Raw genomic sequence first — 16,597 nt, forward strand, 5'->3', positions numbered from 1 at the left:
ACCACCACCGCCTAGGCAAAGCCTTTTAAGGAAAGCTAATATTTATTTCCTTAAATAACTCTAGATTAACCAAAAGGAACAATCGAATCACAAATTCGAAAAAGAAGAAAACACAAAATTGAAAAATAAATTCGATAAACTAGATCTAATTGCCTCTTGTATTTAGAATTTATACAAAGAAAAATAACTAGTATGATGCGGAAGAAAAATACTAGTTATACCTTCTTTTTGTAAGCTAATGACCTCAAGATCTTCTGCTTTATTCCTCGCCTCGCCTTGGACGTCGTGTGGGCGACGATCCTCCAAGATGAACACCACCCAAAAGCTTCTTCCTTCTTCTTCTAAAATCCGGCCACCACCACCACCAAGGAGAAGAGAGCAAAGGGAGAGGAAGAAGGGAGAGGGCCGGCCACACCAAGAGATCACCCAAGCAAAAGAATAAGAGTTGTGTCACATGAAGCCCCCTCACCCCTTCTTTTATATTACTTGCCTAAGGCAAATAGGGAAAAACTTTTTACAAAAAATAAAATCATCCAAGAGTTTTTCCTTTTCCCTTTTAATTTTTCCTTTTCTTTCCTCTTGATTGAATTAATCACCAATCAATGGTTGTGATCAATCCTATTTGGTTTAGGATTGGGATTGGTCGGCCCCTTGCTTGGACACCAAGCAAGGTGACGGCCACCATATTTAGGAAAGAAAAATAATAATTTTTTTATAAAATTTTACAAGAAGAAAACTCTTATAAAATTTTACAAGCTCTCTTTCCTAAAGTAAGAGTTAAAAAAGGAAAGTTCTAAAAATTAAAACCATGTTTTAAAATTTAAAACTTCTCTTATAAAATTTCCTTTTTTAACATGGTGATAGAAAATTTAAATTTTAAAACTTTTTTTTCCTTTTTTTCTTAAACCATGAGGATGGTTAAAAAAGGAAAGTTTTAAAATCTTTTAAATTCTCTATTTAAACATGTGACCTAATTCAAATAAGGAAAGTTTTAAAAATTAAAATCTTTTTTAAAACTTACAGTTTTCTACAAAGAGAAGATTTTACAAATTCAAAACAACCCTCCCTTTTTGAATTAATGCGGCCGGCCCCTTCATGCTTGGTCACCAAGCAAAGGGCCGGCCCCTATAGGAGAGGATGTGGCCGGCCCTTGCTTGATCACCAAGCATTGGACCGGCCCACTTCTTGGACACCAAGAAGAGCCTTACATTTGGATGGACTTGATGCTATAATGAGGCTATGACAGGGACCTAGAGGAGAAATTGGTTTTGGCCTTCCGATGAGCTTGAGTATCCCGTGTTCGCCCCGAACACACAACTCAAGTTCATCGATAATAACTCATTCCACTAGAGAGTTATTACTGCACTACCGCACCAATCCCAAATTACATTATGGGCTCCTTCTTATCATGAGTGTGTTAGTCTCCCTGTGTTTAAGATTACGAACGCCCACTAATTATGTAAGTTACTGACAACTCACTTAATTAATATCTAGCTCCAAGAGTAGTACCACTCAACTTTATTGTCATGTTGGACTAGGTCCACCTGCAGGGTTTAATATGGCAATCCTTATGAGCTCCTCTTGGGGACATTCTCAATCTAGATAACTAGGACACAGATTCCTTCTATAATCAACAACACACACTATAAGTAATATCATTTCCCAACTTATCGGGCATATTGATTTATCGAGCTAAACCTCACCCTTTGATAAATCAAAGAAATAAATATTAAATATATGTGCTTGTTATTATATTAGGATTAAGAGCACACACTTCCATAATAACTAAGGTTTAGTTCTTTTACTAAGTGTGTACAAAAAGAACATACCTAAATGATCCTATTCAATACACTTAAAGTGTATTAGTGTAATTTATTAGTCAAGATAAACTAATACTTAATTACACTACGACTATACTGATAGTTTGTTCCTTTCTATCTTAGTCGCGAGCAACTGTTTATAATTTATAGAGAACCGACAACATGATCTTCTGAGTGTGACACCACACTTCATGTTGTCTACTATATAAATTAATTGAACAATTACATTTAATAAATAAATACAGATATTGACCAATATGATTATTTTACTTTAACAAATAAATGTTTACAAAAGCTAGGCTTTTAGTATACACTCTAACAAATACTAACATGATGTGCATAACAAATAAACAAACAAGCATGTAACAGATCGGGTAGTGATCAACCGAAGCAAATAAGAAACACAATCATTGCTATTTGTTAAAAACATTACTATGCATATCAAATTACATAAAGTCAAAGTACCCGCCTCCAATAGGATGATCCAATCTGGTCCAAATCCGACGTCGAGATACTCGTCTCACATCAAAATCCTGTGTCACCAATATATATACATTTTTATTTAGCTACTACCACAATATCAAGTAGCTAAATCCAATTCTTATCTACCAGGAACCCAATTCATTTACACACAAACAACTAATTACAAAATCCATTTTCTACACCTCACCTCAATTCACTGCCTCCTGTTGATCAACAACAAGGATCGTGGCTGCAGGACACAAGGTGGGTTGTTGGACTAAAGGTACTCCACAGCAAGACCCCCCTGCTGGAAACTTCATTGTCGGAATTCAAGAAGAGGAGATTCACTGATCAACCAGACAACCAATCATCTAAAATTAGTGAACAGATGAACTCCAAAGAAGGAATACCACTCACTGCTTCCTCTCAAATCTTGTGACCTTGATCCACAACAAGGAAGAGGATCAAGAACAGAGTGAAGATTACTACCAAACAAACCTAATTCCAACTAACTTACCTCCAAGATCGACTAGGGCACGCGGCATGAGGCTAGGGCAGAGGGTGTCGGAGGAGAGGAAATCGTGTGAGGAAGAGATAAGCTTCCCTTGGCTCTCGTTGGCCGGCAAGGATGACGTCGATAGGCAGAGGCAAGGGATCGGCGTCGGGGACCTAGGGCTCGGGCAGAAGTCGGCGGCGTTGAGATACTCTGCAAGTGGTTTGTGCTGGCAGAGGAAGAAGATGAGACCATGGCACAACTAGGGCATGGTGAGGTCCGTCGGTGGCGGGGCAGCAACTCACGAAGAGGGAGAGGCTCAATGTCGAAGAGGAGCGTCGGCACATTCTGGATCTTCCCCAATCTAGGGCTCGACCTCGGCGGTGGCTGAGATTTCTGTGGTGATGAGGCAATGGGCAGAGGGGAAGGCGATCGGCTCGGGGGCGACTGCGTATCGGTTGAGGAAAGAGAAGGAGAAGCGGCGATGAGAAAAGGAATAGGCTCGGGAGAGGAAGAAGGAGTAGAGAAGAGGAGGGGGAAGAAACTGCAACGTCGATGGTTTTGGGGAGAATAGAATAAAGAAAAGAAAAGAAAAAGAAAAAGAAAAAGAGAAATAAAACTTTTCCTCTTTTTTAAATGGGGTAGTCCAAACGGGCATTTTTCGGGGCCCACTTTTATCCCCGTATCCTACACCATACGTCATCCGAAAAATTCTCAGAAAATTTATAAAAATTTCAGAAAATTCCATTATGGTGATTCACCAAGTTTTCGATATTTTACATTCTCCCCCACTAATAAAAATTTGGTCCCCAAATTTCGATATCTACCATCAACAAGTACTAGCAATAAATAGATAGTATCAATGCTGAACGAAACCATAACTTACATACCTCAAGTGAAAATGTGGGGGTATCGAGCTCGGATAGTTTCCTCGAGCTCCCAGGTAGCCTCCTCGTCCGAATGATGCTGTCATCCGACTTTAACCAGTCGGATTGTCTTGTTCCGCAACTGACGCTCTTTCCTGTCTAGAATCCGTACCGGAACCTGCTCGTATGTGGCGTCAGGCTGAATGGGAACTAAGATATCTGTCATCACATGTGTCGGTCGGGTATGTATCTCCTCAACATAGACACATGGAATACGTCGTGGATGCCTGCCAGGGACGGGGGTAGTGCTAGCCGGTAAGCTACCGCTCTAATCCTCTCCAAGATCTGGAAAGGTCCAATGTATTGCGGAGCTAGCTTTCCTCTGAGGCCAAATCTCTTCACCCCTTTCGTGGGTGAAACTCGCAGAAAAATATGGTCACCAATAGAGAACTCTAGGGGTCTCCGTCTCTGATCTCTTCTGGCGGTCCTACGCCTCTGACATCCTCCATCTGATAGTACGGACAAACTCTGCCTCATGCTGAGCTCTATGAGGTCCCAACAGCTGAGCCTCCCCAACCTCATCCCAGAGGGTGGGTGTCCAACAAGGCCTATCATACAACGCTTCAAACGGTGCCATCTGGATAGCCGAATGAAAACTGTTGTTGTAGGCGAACTCTACCAATGACAAATGTTCCTCCCAACTGCCTCCAAAATCCAATACACATGACCTCAGCAAGTCCTCTAGAGTCTGAATGGTCCACTCTGACTGTCCATTTATCTGCGGATGGAAAGTTGTACTAAATTAGAGCTGAGTGCCCAAGGCCTGCTGCAGACTCTGTCAGAATCGAGACGTGAACTGGGGAACTCTATCCGAAATAATAGTCAACGGGACACCATGTAATCTGATGATCTCCCGGTAGCACAGATCTGTCAATCGATTCAGGGAGTCAGTCTTCCGGATCACTAAGAAGAGCGCCGATTTGGTTAATTGTTCAACGATTACCCAAATCGCGTCATAGACTCATCGTGTCCTCGACAAACCCACCACAAAGTCCATGGTAATATGTTCCCATTTTCACTCGGGAATAGGAATCCGCTGAAGTAAGCCAGCAGGTTTCTGGTGCTCAGCCTTCACCTGCCGACATGTTGGGTTCTTCGGGCCGCGAAAACCGCTTTTTCGCGTCGCGGAAACCCCGAGTCACCCAAAGCCGTAGATCCGTGCAAAGATTCGTAAACAAAACTTTTTCGAAAAACTTTTTCTTGTACGAGTTTGTAAAACTTTAGATCTACACTAGATGAAAGTTATACCTTCGAAGCGAAGCCCTTCGCGTTCCCGCTCGTCCAAATGATGCCAGATCTCAAGACCATCAAGTGTCGGTTCTCTAGAAGTATCCACACGGACACACTAGATGGAGGTGACCAAAAACCAAGGTGTGCTAGCACCTATGTGGTTCGGCCAAGGAAGGAGGAGAGGGAAAGGGAGAGCTTGAGAGGAAGAACACTAGGAAGAAGAAGGAGTTACACCACTTGAATGGGAAAATCAATTCACACCCCAAAACCAAGTGTCCGGCCACTTTCAAAAACTCACAAATTAATTGCATTAATTGCAATTAATATGAAACCATTAAGAGAGTGGCTTTGTAACTTCCATGAGGTGGCACCCATGATGATGTGGAACATCATTATTGGTCCACCTAATGCCAACTCACCAATGAGGTGGCAAAAGGTCAAGTCAAAATTGACCTTTGGTCTTCCTTCTCAAGTCAAGTCAAACTTGACTCAATCTCTACCATGGTGGATCTAATCCAACCATTTGATTCGAGCCAACTTAATATAATGAATCTAATTCATTAAATTAAATTGATTCAATGAGTCAAAATCTAAATTAGACTCATTTAACACATGAATCAACTTGAGTCGAACTCAAGTTAGCCCAATTAGGATTACTCTTAATCCAATTTGATTCATCAAATGAATCTAATCCTCTTGGTTCATCATATGAACCTAATCCCCATCTAATTGTCCTTAGTGTGTGACCCTATAGGTTCTTGTAACGTTGGCAATGCCCTAAACCCATTTAGGAGCATAAGTAATGAGCGGTATCTAGCAACACATCATTATTACCCAAGTTACAAGAATGTCGAGATCCGACATCACCTTGTGACTACCAATTGTGACTACTCACAAAATAATGACAAGTGTCCTTCTATCCTAGACATCTAGATTGATCAATATGAGGCATAGACCGTGTCATCCTCTAATCAATCTAAATCTTGAACTCCAAGTAGACTCACTCGATCAAATGAGCTCAACATCTAATGTTGACTCATTTGGGCATGGCCATGCACTTAGTGGTCTCACTCTATCAAGAATACCGATGTCGCTCCCGTCATATGGGAGGGATAGATCCCATCTACATCACTCACATCCCTCTACATAATTCGTTATATACCCAGTAATCGCCTTTATAGTCCACCCAATTACGGGTGACGTTTGACGAAACCAAAGTACATAACTCCTTATGTAGGGATCCATGGTGACTTCAGGTCTAAGGACTAATAGTCATACTAATAGCCACATGAGAAAGTATATGACACTCATATAACGATCTATGATACTTTCTCATGGTGGGTCATTCAGTATACATTCTCTAATGCATACCCATGTGTCAGCTTGATATCTCTATATCCATGACTTGTGAGATCAAGTCATCGAGCTGACCTACATGCTAGTCTTATTGTATTAACATTGTCCCTGAATGCTAATACTCGACTAGGAATGATTTAGAATAGTGTTCCCTATATCATCTCACTATCGATTCAACTAATCGATTGATATAGGTATGAACCTTCTACTCAAGGACGCTATTATACTTAGTCTATTTGGCACTAATATAAATAAGTATAATAACCAAACAAATGCCTTTATTAATATACAAGAATATGATATACATGAGTCCATACAATCATCAAATGATTGGCTCTAGGGCTCTAACTAACACGACAGACACGACATCTCGCTACAAATTCTGCGATGTCTTTCTGCATACCGTTCCACCAATAGGAACACCTCAAATCATGATACATGCAAGTCCCACCTGGATGGATCGTAAATCGAGAGTGATGAGCCTCTTGAAGTAGCTCCTGCAAGACCGAGTGAGATTGGGGTACGTATAATCTGCCTCGAAAGTATATAATACCCTCCTCATCTCGTGTGAACTCGGTCTGCGATTCGGAAGCTATCTGGCTACCATAAACTACAAATGCTAATCACCAGCCTGGGCCTCTCGTCCTGATCGACGACTGAGCAACCATAGTAACCAGAATACCCTGCTCTGTCTGTCCCTGCTCCTCAAGGCCTAACTCAGCAAAACCCTGAGCCAAGTCTGTGACTGAAACTTGATGGCAAGCCAAAGTCGCTTTGGACTTCTTGCTGAGTGCATCAGCAACCACATTAGTTTTCCCGGGTGGTAGCTAATGGTACAATCGTAATCCTTCAGGAACTCCATCCATCTCCTCTGTCGGAGATTAAGCTCCTTTTGGGTAAAAATATATTTGAGACTCTTATGATCAGTGAGAATCTCAAATGTAATGCCGTATAAATGATGTCGCCAAATCTTCAAAGCATAGATGATGGCAGCTAACTCCAGATCATGAACTGGGTAGTTCTTTTCATGCTCTTTCAACTGTCGAGAAGCATAGGAGACTACCCTGCCGTGCTGCATCAGAACAACGCCCAAACCCTGAAGAGACGCGTCGGTATAGAGCACGAATCCGTCCTCTCCAGAAGCTAAAACCAAAATTAGAGTCGACACTAATCTTCGCTTCAGCTCCTAAATGTTGGTCTCGCAATCCTTGGACCACGTGAACTTCACGCCTTTCCTGGTCAGGCTATCAGTGACATAGCTATGCGGGAGAAACCCTCGACGAAAGGTCTGTAATATCCTGCCAGTCCCAAGGACTGCGGATATCCTGCACTGATTTTGGCTGCTCCCAACGGTAACAACCTCTATCTCCTATGGAACCATGGTATACTCCTACTGGTGACAATGTGTCCCAAACATCTCACATAAGCCAATCCACATACGCACTACTGATCTTTACATATAGATGTTCTCGTCGAAACATCTCTAGAACTATGCAAATATGGTGTATGTGACTCACCCCAGATCCAAAATAGACCACATCCGAAATAGACCACAACATCATCAACAAAGACAATGGAAACCGATCCAAACATCCTAGAAATACCAGAAATCATCGAGTCCCTGAAAACATCTAAAACTGCGCAAGCTCTAATGGTAAAATCAAGAACTCACAATGTCCGTACTAAAGACATTCCTAACTATAAGATCTCTGACAATAACTCTGAAATCTAATCATCAATAATATAAATCACCAAAGAATAGATCCTCCAGTGTGAGAGCAACGCTCCTTCACAGGAAATACCACATATGTGGGAGCAACACTCTACCACAAGAAATCCTCAATATGTGGGAGCAACGCTCCACCACAACCAAATCCGTAATATGCATCTACAATATATATATATGGGGGCGATACTCCGCTGCAAGCAATCCACAATAGGTGGGAGCAACGCTCCACCACAAACAATCTAAAATATGTGGGAGCAACGCTCCACCACAACAATCCAAAATATATGACCAAGACACCTAACTATCCAACTAGAGACTGCACGAGATCACTCTACCACATATCACTGTGGCAGCCAAGGGTATCACAATCCAGTAAGCATATCAAATCCATCGTCAACTCTATCAACATCATAGTAGGTCACCCACTAATAGTAGAATTAGTTGACAGAGCAATACTACAAATGACAAATTGTAAACACTCAATATAGGTAGAATCATCATAATACTACCCATAATACACCTGGCACATGTGCACACACAACATAGGTATGATCGACATAATGCTCCAATTAGTACACACCAAACATACTCATAACACAGATATAAATCAACGTGATACCTCCAAAAATACATTCTCCAAAAATACATTCCGAACCCGTGTGCATATATCAACGTAGGTATAATCGACAATACACCTCAAACAACATTCACCTAACATATATATACACCTATGCCAAGAGAATAATCAACATAATACTTCCAACAAATCATAATAGACACGAGTGTACACACAGAACTAATATAATCAACAAGATACCTCAAATATTACACCGAACACATCTGCATATATCACAACTCAGATTAAATTGATAAGATACCTCCAAATAAACACTCAAACACATATGCACATTCCACAACATAGATTAAATCGATAAAATACCTCCAATAAACCAATCAGACACGTATGCCTAAACACTAGGGTATAATCTACTAGACACCCACAATAATCATAACTGGACAAGTATACACCCACTACATGCAATTAGACCGTCTATCATAGAACTCCTACAACACATAATAATTATATGTACACACCACATAGATATACATAATCAGCATATTTAACCCAATCAACCTGACATTCCTTATGCTACCTTCTAAGTTATCCAACCCGGTACATACAGTCCATGATCAAAGTCTTCATGCAATAGGATACATCGATCCTCTAAAACTAGTCAAGCCGACAATTCTATATGGTTATTCTAGTCCTTTCCACGTCGGTACAAGCCTTGTACTCACATGTGCTCAAAATATCCAACTAAGCACGAATAACCCCAAAGATCAGCATCTCTATAATTAGAGTAAGTCGATCCTCTGCTGATCGGATCAACCCAAAAATGAATCGGTCATCGACTATCTAAATCTAACAAACGTACATTAATCCTCCACAAGCAACTAAGGTAAATCGATCTACAACTACCCAAGTCGACAAACGTAAATTAGTCTTCTACCGACCGATCTAACAAGAGTAAATCAATATTTACTGATGAAATTAACTAAGATAAAATGGTATACTACTAGCTAAGTCAACATGAATATGTATATACTATCCATTACACAGCTAATAATAGCAGAGGCTGGTATGTGCCTTCATCTCCTACTAGTAATAAGAGAAGCTAAAACTACTGGTGGTATGATATGAAAAATCACCAGAGACTGTAGTCCTTGATCTCTATTAGGGTCGACCATGATCAGTGGCTAACCCATCACATGTAATATGTGCTACAACAACTAGACAGGTACTAAATATAAAGTGCTAATACATGTCACAACTATCATAGTCAACAATGCATACACTAACACAAGTATATAATAACAATATACCAACATACCTCCTAATGCTTGGAGATGTCCTACTGTTGCCAAGTCCCAAAACCCGAAATGTCACATCGAGAAAATTAAAACATGAAATCCAAAACACAGGATATAAGACTCGTAAACCATGCTTTGATACCAATAAATTGGTATCAAATAAATCTTGAAAATCCAGAACACATAGCAAGTATCATAAACCTGGCTCTGATACCACTAAATTGTCACGCCCCAGAAGAGTCCCTACCAGAAGAAATTTTGACAGCATCTCCCCTGTATGGGTGACAATCTAAGACATATCTACAATGCCCTCAGGGCCACATATACCTCAGCCAACACGGCCAGAATAATAACAATAAAATAACTAAACAACCATGCAATTATATATGTAGCAGCCCACTCGGGTGTACTAAAACCAAAACATAGCGAAAAATGATAGAAAAACCAAATGCAAACCAAAATACAAGACTGCTAGCCGGCTAGGCTTACACAACCATCAAACAACACTCCAACGCCAAAACCAGAATATACAATGCTAAGTACTCTTAATACACAAAACAAATAAAAACATAAATGAAACCGGTAAGTCTTCAGATGTGACGTGGGAACCGGCAGACAGGATGCTCCAAGCGATTCCGTAAACAACCTGGTACCTGAAAATAGTGTCCACGGGGGTGAGTTCAACAACTCAGTGGGTAACAACTGATATGTATAATAAAGAAAATAACAACCAGCACTAATCATGCGTACAGTCTCTTGATAGAAGAAGGATAAATGCAACTGAAGCAAGCAGGAGAAAACTGTACTAACCAGGACTAGGGTATAAGTATAACAGGGTCGTCAGACCGAGAGTGTCAAAAATCTTGTATGCATGTCAATCATATGCATTCATATAAATGCAGAAAGTAAATGCAGCAAACACAAGCAATAAATGCATCATGCATATGATGCCAATGTCATGGTCACCCCTGATGCCAGTCAGCCATCTCACACATAATGGTGAGACCGAGTGGGTAGTGCTGTGACAACCGTGCACTCTGCCATCACTGCTCTTGATGAGTGACTGAGTGGAAGGGATGCTGTTAGAGTACACCTATCCTCGTACCCCAAATCATAAATGGGGGAGCTCAATGCTCTCATCTCCCGGTACACAATGACGGGGAGGGATCCCGGCGTGCTCCATGCTGCAGTACACTACCCATGAGCGTCCCAACGGAGCACCACCGAGCAAACTGATGTGCTACCACGCTGCATCACGCTACCCATTGTTAGGGTCAAAAAGTAGCTAGAGGGGGGGGGGGGGTGAATAGCTCGGCTCAATCTCGTGCTCGTCGTTGCTTGTTTCTTCAAAGATATGCAGCGGGAAATATGAAGAAACACACACACAACGCTAACTCTAGAATTTACTTGGTATCCACCTGCTTCTCTTGAGAATTTTGCCCTTTGAATTCTTTGGAGCTTCGAAGCTTTCTATTAGAGCAAACCATTGCTCTATCTCCATCATAAGAAAATATTCAATTCTTGATTTCCAAGAATCGAAACTCCTGTATACATATGGTGGAGGCACCCTCGTGTTGAATCCGAGTCCATCACGGAATTCCATGTTGAAGTTGAGCTTCTTGAATTCTTTAACTTTGATGAATTTTGCTTCAACTTCTTCACCCTCTAGCTTGTTGCCCCTTCCGGCGATGATTCCGGTGAAGAGCGGCATCGCTCTGATACCACTTGTTAGGGTCGAAAAGTAGCTAGAGGGGGGGGGGGGTGAATAGCTCGATGCGATCTCGTGCTCGTCGTTGCTTGTTTCTTCAAAGATATGCAGCGGGAAATACGAAGAAACACACACACAACGCTAACTCTAGGATTTACTTGGTATCCACCTGAAGAAGAGGTGACTAATCCAAGGATCCACACACTCACGCACCCTCCACTAATAAAAACCCTCCTTTACGGTAACTACCGAAGGTGGAGAAGCCTTACAAGCTCTCAGTACAAGAAGAAGAAAAGGGAAAATAAAATACAAGCAAAAGCTTACAAGTTTGTACATGAAACCCTAACCCTAACTTCTTCATCGCCTCTTGACTTGGATGTGCACCAGCACAAGTCTCCAAGAATCTTCAAGAACTGGTGATCTGAACCTGAGAGAGAGATGCTGTGGAGATGCGGTGAAGATCAGAAATGGAAGTCATAAGTTCTGCCAAGAGAAACGCTCGCCAATAGCTATATCCTGCGCCAACTGTAAAATACTGAAAAGGGCAGAAAATAATAAGGAATTTTTTTAGAATTTTTGGAAATTTTTCGAGAATTTTTTGGAGCTCGTACGGGCGAGTTAGCGGGGATAAAATTTGGGTCCTGGAAAAGCCTGTTTAGGCTACCCCGTTTTAGCGAGAAAATGTTGATTTTCTTTATTTCCTTTTTCTTTTATTTTTATTTTTGTTTTCTCTTTCTTCACGTCGCCGTTTCCCTCTTCCCCAAGCCTCTTCTCTCGCGCCCGACGCCTGCCCTAACCACCCACGGCAGTTTTCCTCCTCTCCCTCACGTGCATAAGGTCGGGACCAAGAGAAGTCGGTATTTCTCTTCTCCCTCTCCGTAGCGAGCCCCGACGCCGATTTCTCTTCTTCCTCTTCTCTCCTGAGCCGCACACCGCCGGTGGAGCCTTCTTTCCGCACGAGGCTAGCCCAGCGACGCCAGCCGATCAGCGACCCCTCTTCTGTGCGTTGTGCCCTAGCTTGAAGCCAACGGCGTAGCCGAGCACCGGCCACTAGGTCTGGTACCAGTCGCCTGTGCCCTAGCCGTCGCTATGAGGTCTGAGCCCCATCCCCACTACCGCCAAAGACGCCGAGCACCACTGCACAATGCCGCCGTCACTTGACCTAACCCGACCATCAAGAAGCCTGCTGCCATTGTCGACGAAGCTTCAACCACCTACTCGAGGTGTTGTTCCACCGCCGACTAATTTTGGAGTTTTCTGATCAATTGAGCGTCAACAGAAGTTTGGGTTTTGGGTATGAAATGTTAGGCTTCAATTTGATTCATTTTGTAATCTTGAAAGATTGAGGTAGTGTATTAGCTTAACATGTGATTGTTTGGGCAGCTAAGCTTTGACTCTCCAGCAAGAAATCATTCTTCTCTGTGGGGTTTTCTTGGTCCAGTGATTTAATCCAATAGCTGCTCACATTAGGTCCAGCAGCAACAATCCTTGTTGTTGACCATCAGCGACTGTGGAACTTGAGGTAAGGTTTAGGTTTTTGATCTTCATTGTAGATGATTGCTAGTTGTGTTAGCAATAATTGTTAACTTAGGTTTAGAATTAACCTAATGGTGCAATTATGGTTAATGAAGCTAACCCTAGATGGTTGGTGGATTAGGAATTTGTTTATAATTAATTTAGCTAAACTGTACGATTTACTACAGGACTTTGACACGAGACGAGTATCTCGACGTTGAATTTGGACCGGTTTGGAGGCAGGTACTTTGAATTTATGTTATTTGATATGCATAATAATGTTTTTAACAAATAGCAACGATTGTATTTTCTTATTTGCTTTGGTTGATCACTACCTGATCTGTTACATGCCTGTTGTTTATTTGCTATGCACCTCATGTTAGTATTTACCTAATTATGCATATTTATAGAGTTAGTGACAAAACCATGTTATTTATCATGTTCAGGACCTAGGGTTTTTGATACCTTATTTGGTCTGTCTACCTTGATTTGATTTATTGTCCTATGATATACCTTTTATATTTATGTATGCATATTGCTATGCTATTTAGGATATTGCCATGTTTAGTGTCATGCATCATCTCGCATGATTGCATGCTGTGCGATAGTTTGCTCCATTATTTTCGAGCGCATCGCCAGTTACATGTCTCTGTACACACCACCACTCATGGGTTAGTGGTATATCAAACAGGTGTGTGGTAGTTCTGCTGTTTGGCTTCGTTGGTCTGGTGACTCAGCGTGGTAACCGGCAGACGGTTCTACTCTGTTTGGCTCCGCTGGTTTAGTGTAGCAGCGTGGTAGCCGGCAGGCGGTTGGACTCTGTTTGGCTCCGTTGGTCCGCTCATGGGTAGTGTGATGCAGCGTGGTAGCCGACAGAGATTCCTCCCCGTCATCGTGTACCAGGAGATGAGAGCATTGAGCTCCCCCATTTATGATTTGGGGTAGGAGGATAGGTGTACTCCGACAGTATCCCGTCCACTCGGTCACTCATCAGGGGCAGTGATGGTAGAGTGCACGGTTGTCATAACCCTACCCACTCGGTCTCACCATTGTGTGTGAGATGGCTGACTGGCGTCAGAGGTGACCATGACATTTGCATCATACGCATGATGTATTTATTGCTTGTGTTTGCTGCATTTACTTGCTGCATTTATATGGATGCATATGATTGACATGCATATAGGATTTATGACACTCTCAGTCTGACGACCCTGTTGTACTTATACCTTGGTCCTGGTTAGTACAGTTTTCTCCTGTTTTGTTTCAGTTGCATTTATCCTTCTTGTATCAGGAGACTGTACGCATGATTAGTGTTGTCTGTTATTTTCTTTATTATGCATATCAGTTGATACCCGCTGAGTGTTGGACTCACACCCTCCTCCGTTGTTATTTTTAGGTTGATGCTGTCCGGAGGGTTCCAGTCGCTAGTCCCCTGTAGTCCACGAAGACGAGTGTTGGTCTTTTAGTTTTTCTTGTTTAGATTGTGTTTAGACTTATTCTGCTTTTGACATCTGGACTTGTATTAGTTTACTTTTGGATATTGCTTATGAGTTTTATTGGATTTGTTTTACTACATGCCTGCCTAGACGGCTGAAGAGGTAAGTTGATTTTATCGTCGGATTTGAGCTTTATGAGTGTAGTGTAGTAGGATATCAGTTTTGTGCTTTATGGGTGTAGTTGAGTAGTGTTCTTTTTTAGTCTTATTATTACTGTGCTAGTTTGTTAACTTTTAAACTGCGTGGATGTCTGTGTGTTGTGCTTATATTTTGTTATTGTTCCGGCCGTGTTGGACGATGTATATGTGGCCCAGAGGGCATTGTAGAAAAGTTTCAGATTGTCACCCGTATAGGGGAGATGCTGTCGAAATTTCTTCGGACAGGGACTCACTCGGGGCGTGACAATTTATTTGGTATCAGAGTGAGGTTATACGATCCTTTATTTTCGTATTTTGGCTATTTGGGATAACCTGATACCAATTTATTTGGTATCAGAGCGCCAAGTTTGGCGATACTTGTTGTTTTTCGTGTTACGGATTTTTGAGATTTAACTGATACCAATTTATTGGTATCAGAGTGGGTTATGTTACCTGCTTTTGGTGTTCTTGATATTTGGGTTAGCCCTAGTTTGTGAGTTAAACTTGGGTATTTATTTCGGATTAGCACGGATTTCCATTATGTTATGTTTCGGATTTATATGGATTTCTGACGATTTTCTCGTTCGAAATTTTGAGGTAAAATGGGGACTGGATAGCGACGGAATATATCCAGACGGCAAATAGGTATGATGTGTATTTTATGATTGTTATACTTGTAGTAATATCTATGTTATAACTTAACAAATATGAGGAGATCTACACGTATTGCTGCGAGACGTTGTGCTAGACGACCACGTACGAGGACCTTGGGATCTCTGGATTTGCCAGAGATGCCTACCGGTGTTGAGCTTGTTAGTCAGGGACAGACTCAGGATACTGCGGGCACGCCGGACTCTCAGATCCGGATGGCTCATTTAGAGGTACCCACCTCGGCTGCACCGACTGTATCCACCCCTACCGTATTTACGGTACCACCAGGGGTACCATTGGTATACCCGACATCTGCTCCACGCAGCCTACGGCGTACCCGGCACCACCGCCACCTGGACCTACTGTGTACCCGGCACCAGAGACACCCGCACCACCGATAAATTTACTCTGGTTAGATCGGTCAATAGAAGACTGATTTATGCTTGTCGACTTGGGTAGTCGTAGATCGATTTACCTTAGTTGCTTGTGGAGGATTAATGTACGTTTGTTAGATTTAGATAGTCGATGACCGATTCATTTTTAGGTTGGTCCAATCAGCAGAGGATCGACTTACTCTAATTATAGAGCTGCTGATCTTTGGGGTTCTCCAGTATTGTTTGTCAAGAAAAAGGATAGCACTATGAGGTTATGTATTGACTATAGATAGCTGAATGCAGTGACCGTCAGAAATAAATATCCTTTACCATGGATCGAGGATTTGTTTGATCAGCTCAGAGGTACATCAATGTATTCTAAGATTGATCTGCGGTCTGGGTATTATCAGCTGAGGGTCATAGAATCTGATATTCAGAAGATGATTTTCCGTACCAGATACGGTCATTATGAGTTTTTGGTATTGCCAATTGGGCTTACCAATGCTCCAGCTGTGTTTATGGACTTGATGAACCACGTCTTTCTGGAGTATCTTGATCAGTTTGTTATCATTTTCATCGATGATATATTAGTCTACTCGCGTTCCGAGGAGGAGCATGCACAGCATCATCGCACAGTTTTGGAGACTCTTCAATGATATCAGCTGTACGCGAAGTTCAACAAGTGTGCATTCTGGTTATCCTCAGTCGGTTTTCTGGGACATGTGGTCTCTAGCAGAGGTATTTCAGTAGACCCTCAGAAGATCAAGGCTGTCACCAGCTGGGAGCAGCCGAAGTCAGTGCAGGAGATCCGCAGTTTTCTGGGACTGG

The sequence above is a fragment of the Zingiber officinale genome, chromosome 1A (genome assembly GCF_018446385.1).
Source record: "Zingiber officinale cultivar Zhangliang chromosome 1A, Zo_v1.1, whole genome shotgun sequence".
Lineage (NCBI taxonomy): Eukaryota > Viridiplantae > Streptophyta > Magnoliopsida > Zingiberales > Zingiberaceae > Zingiber > Zingiber officinale.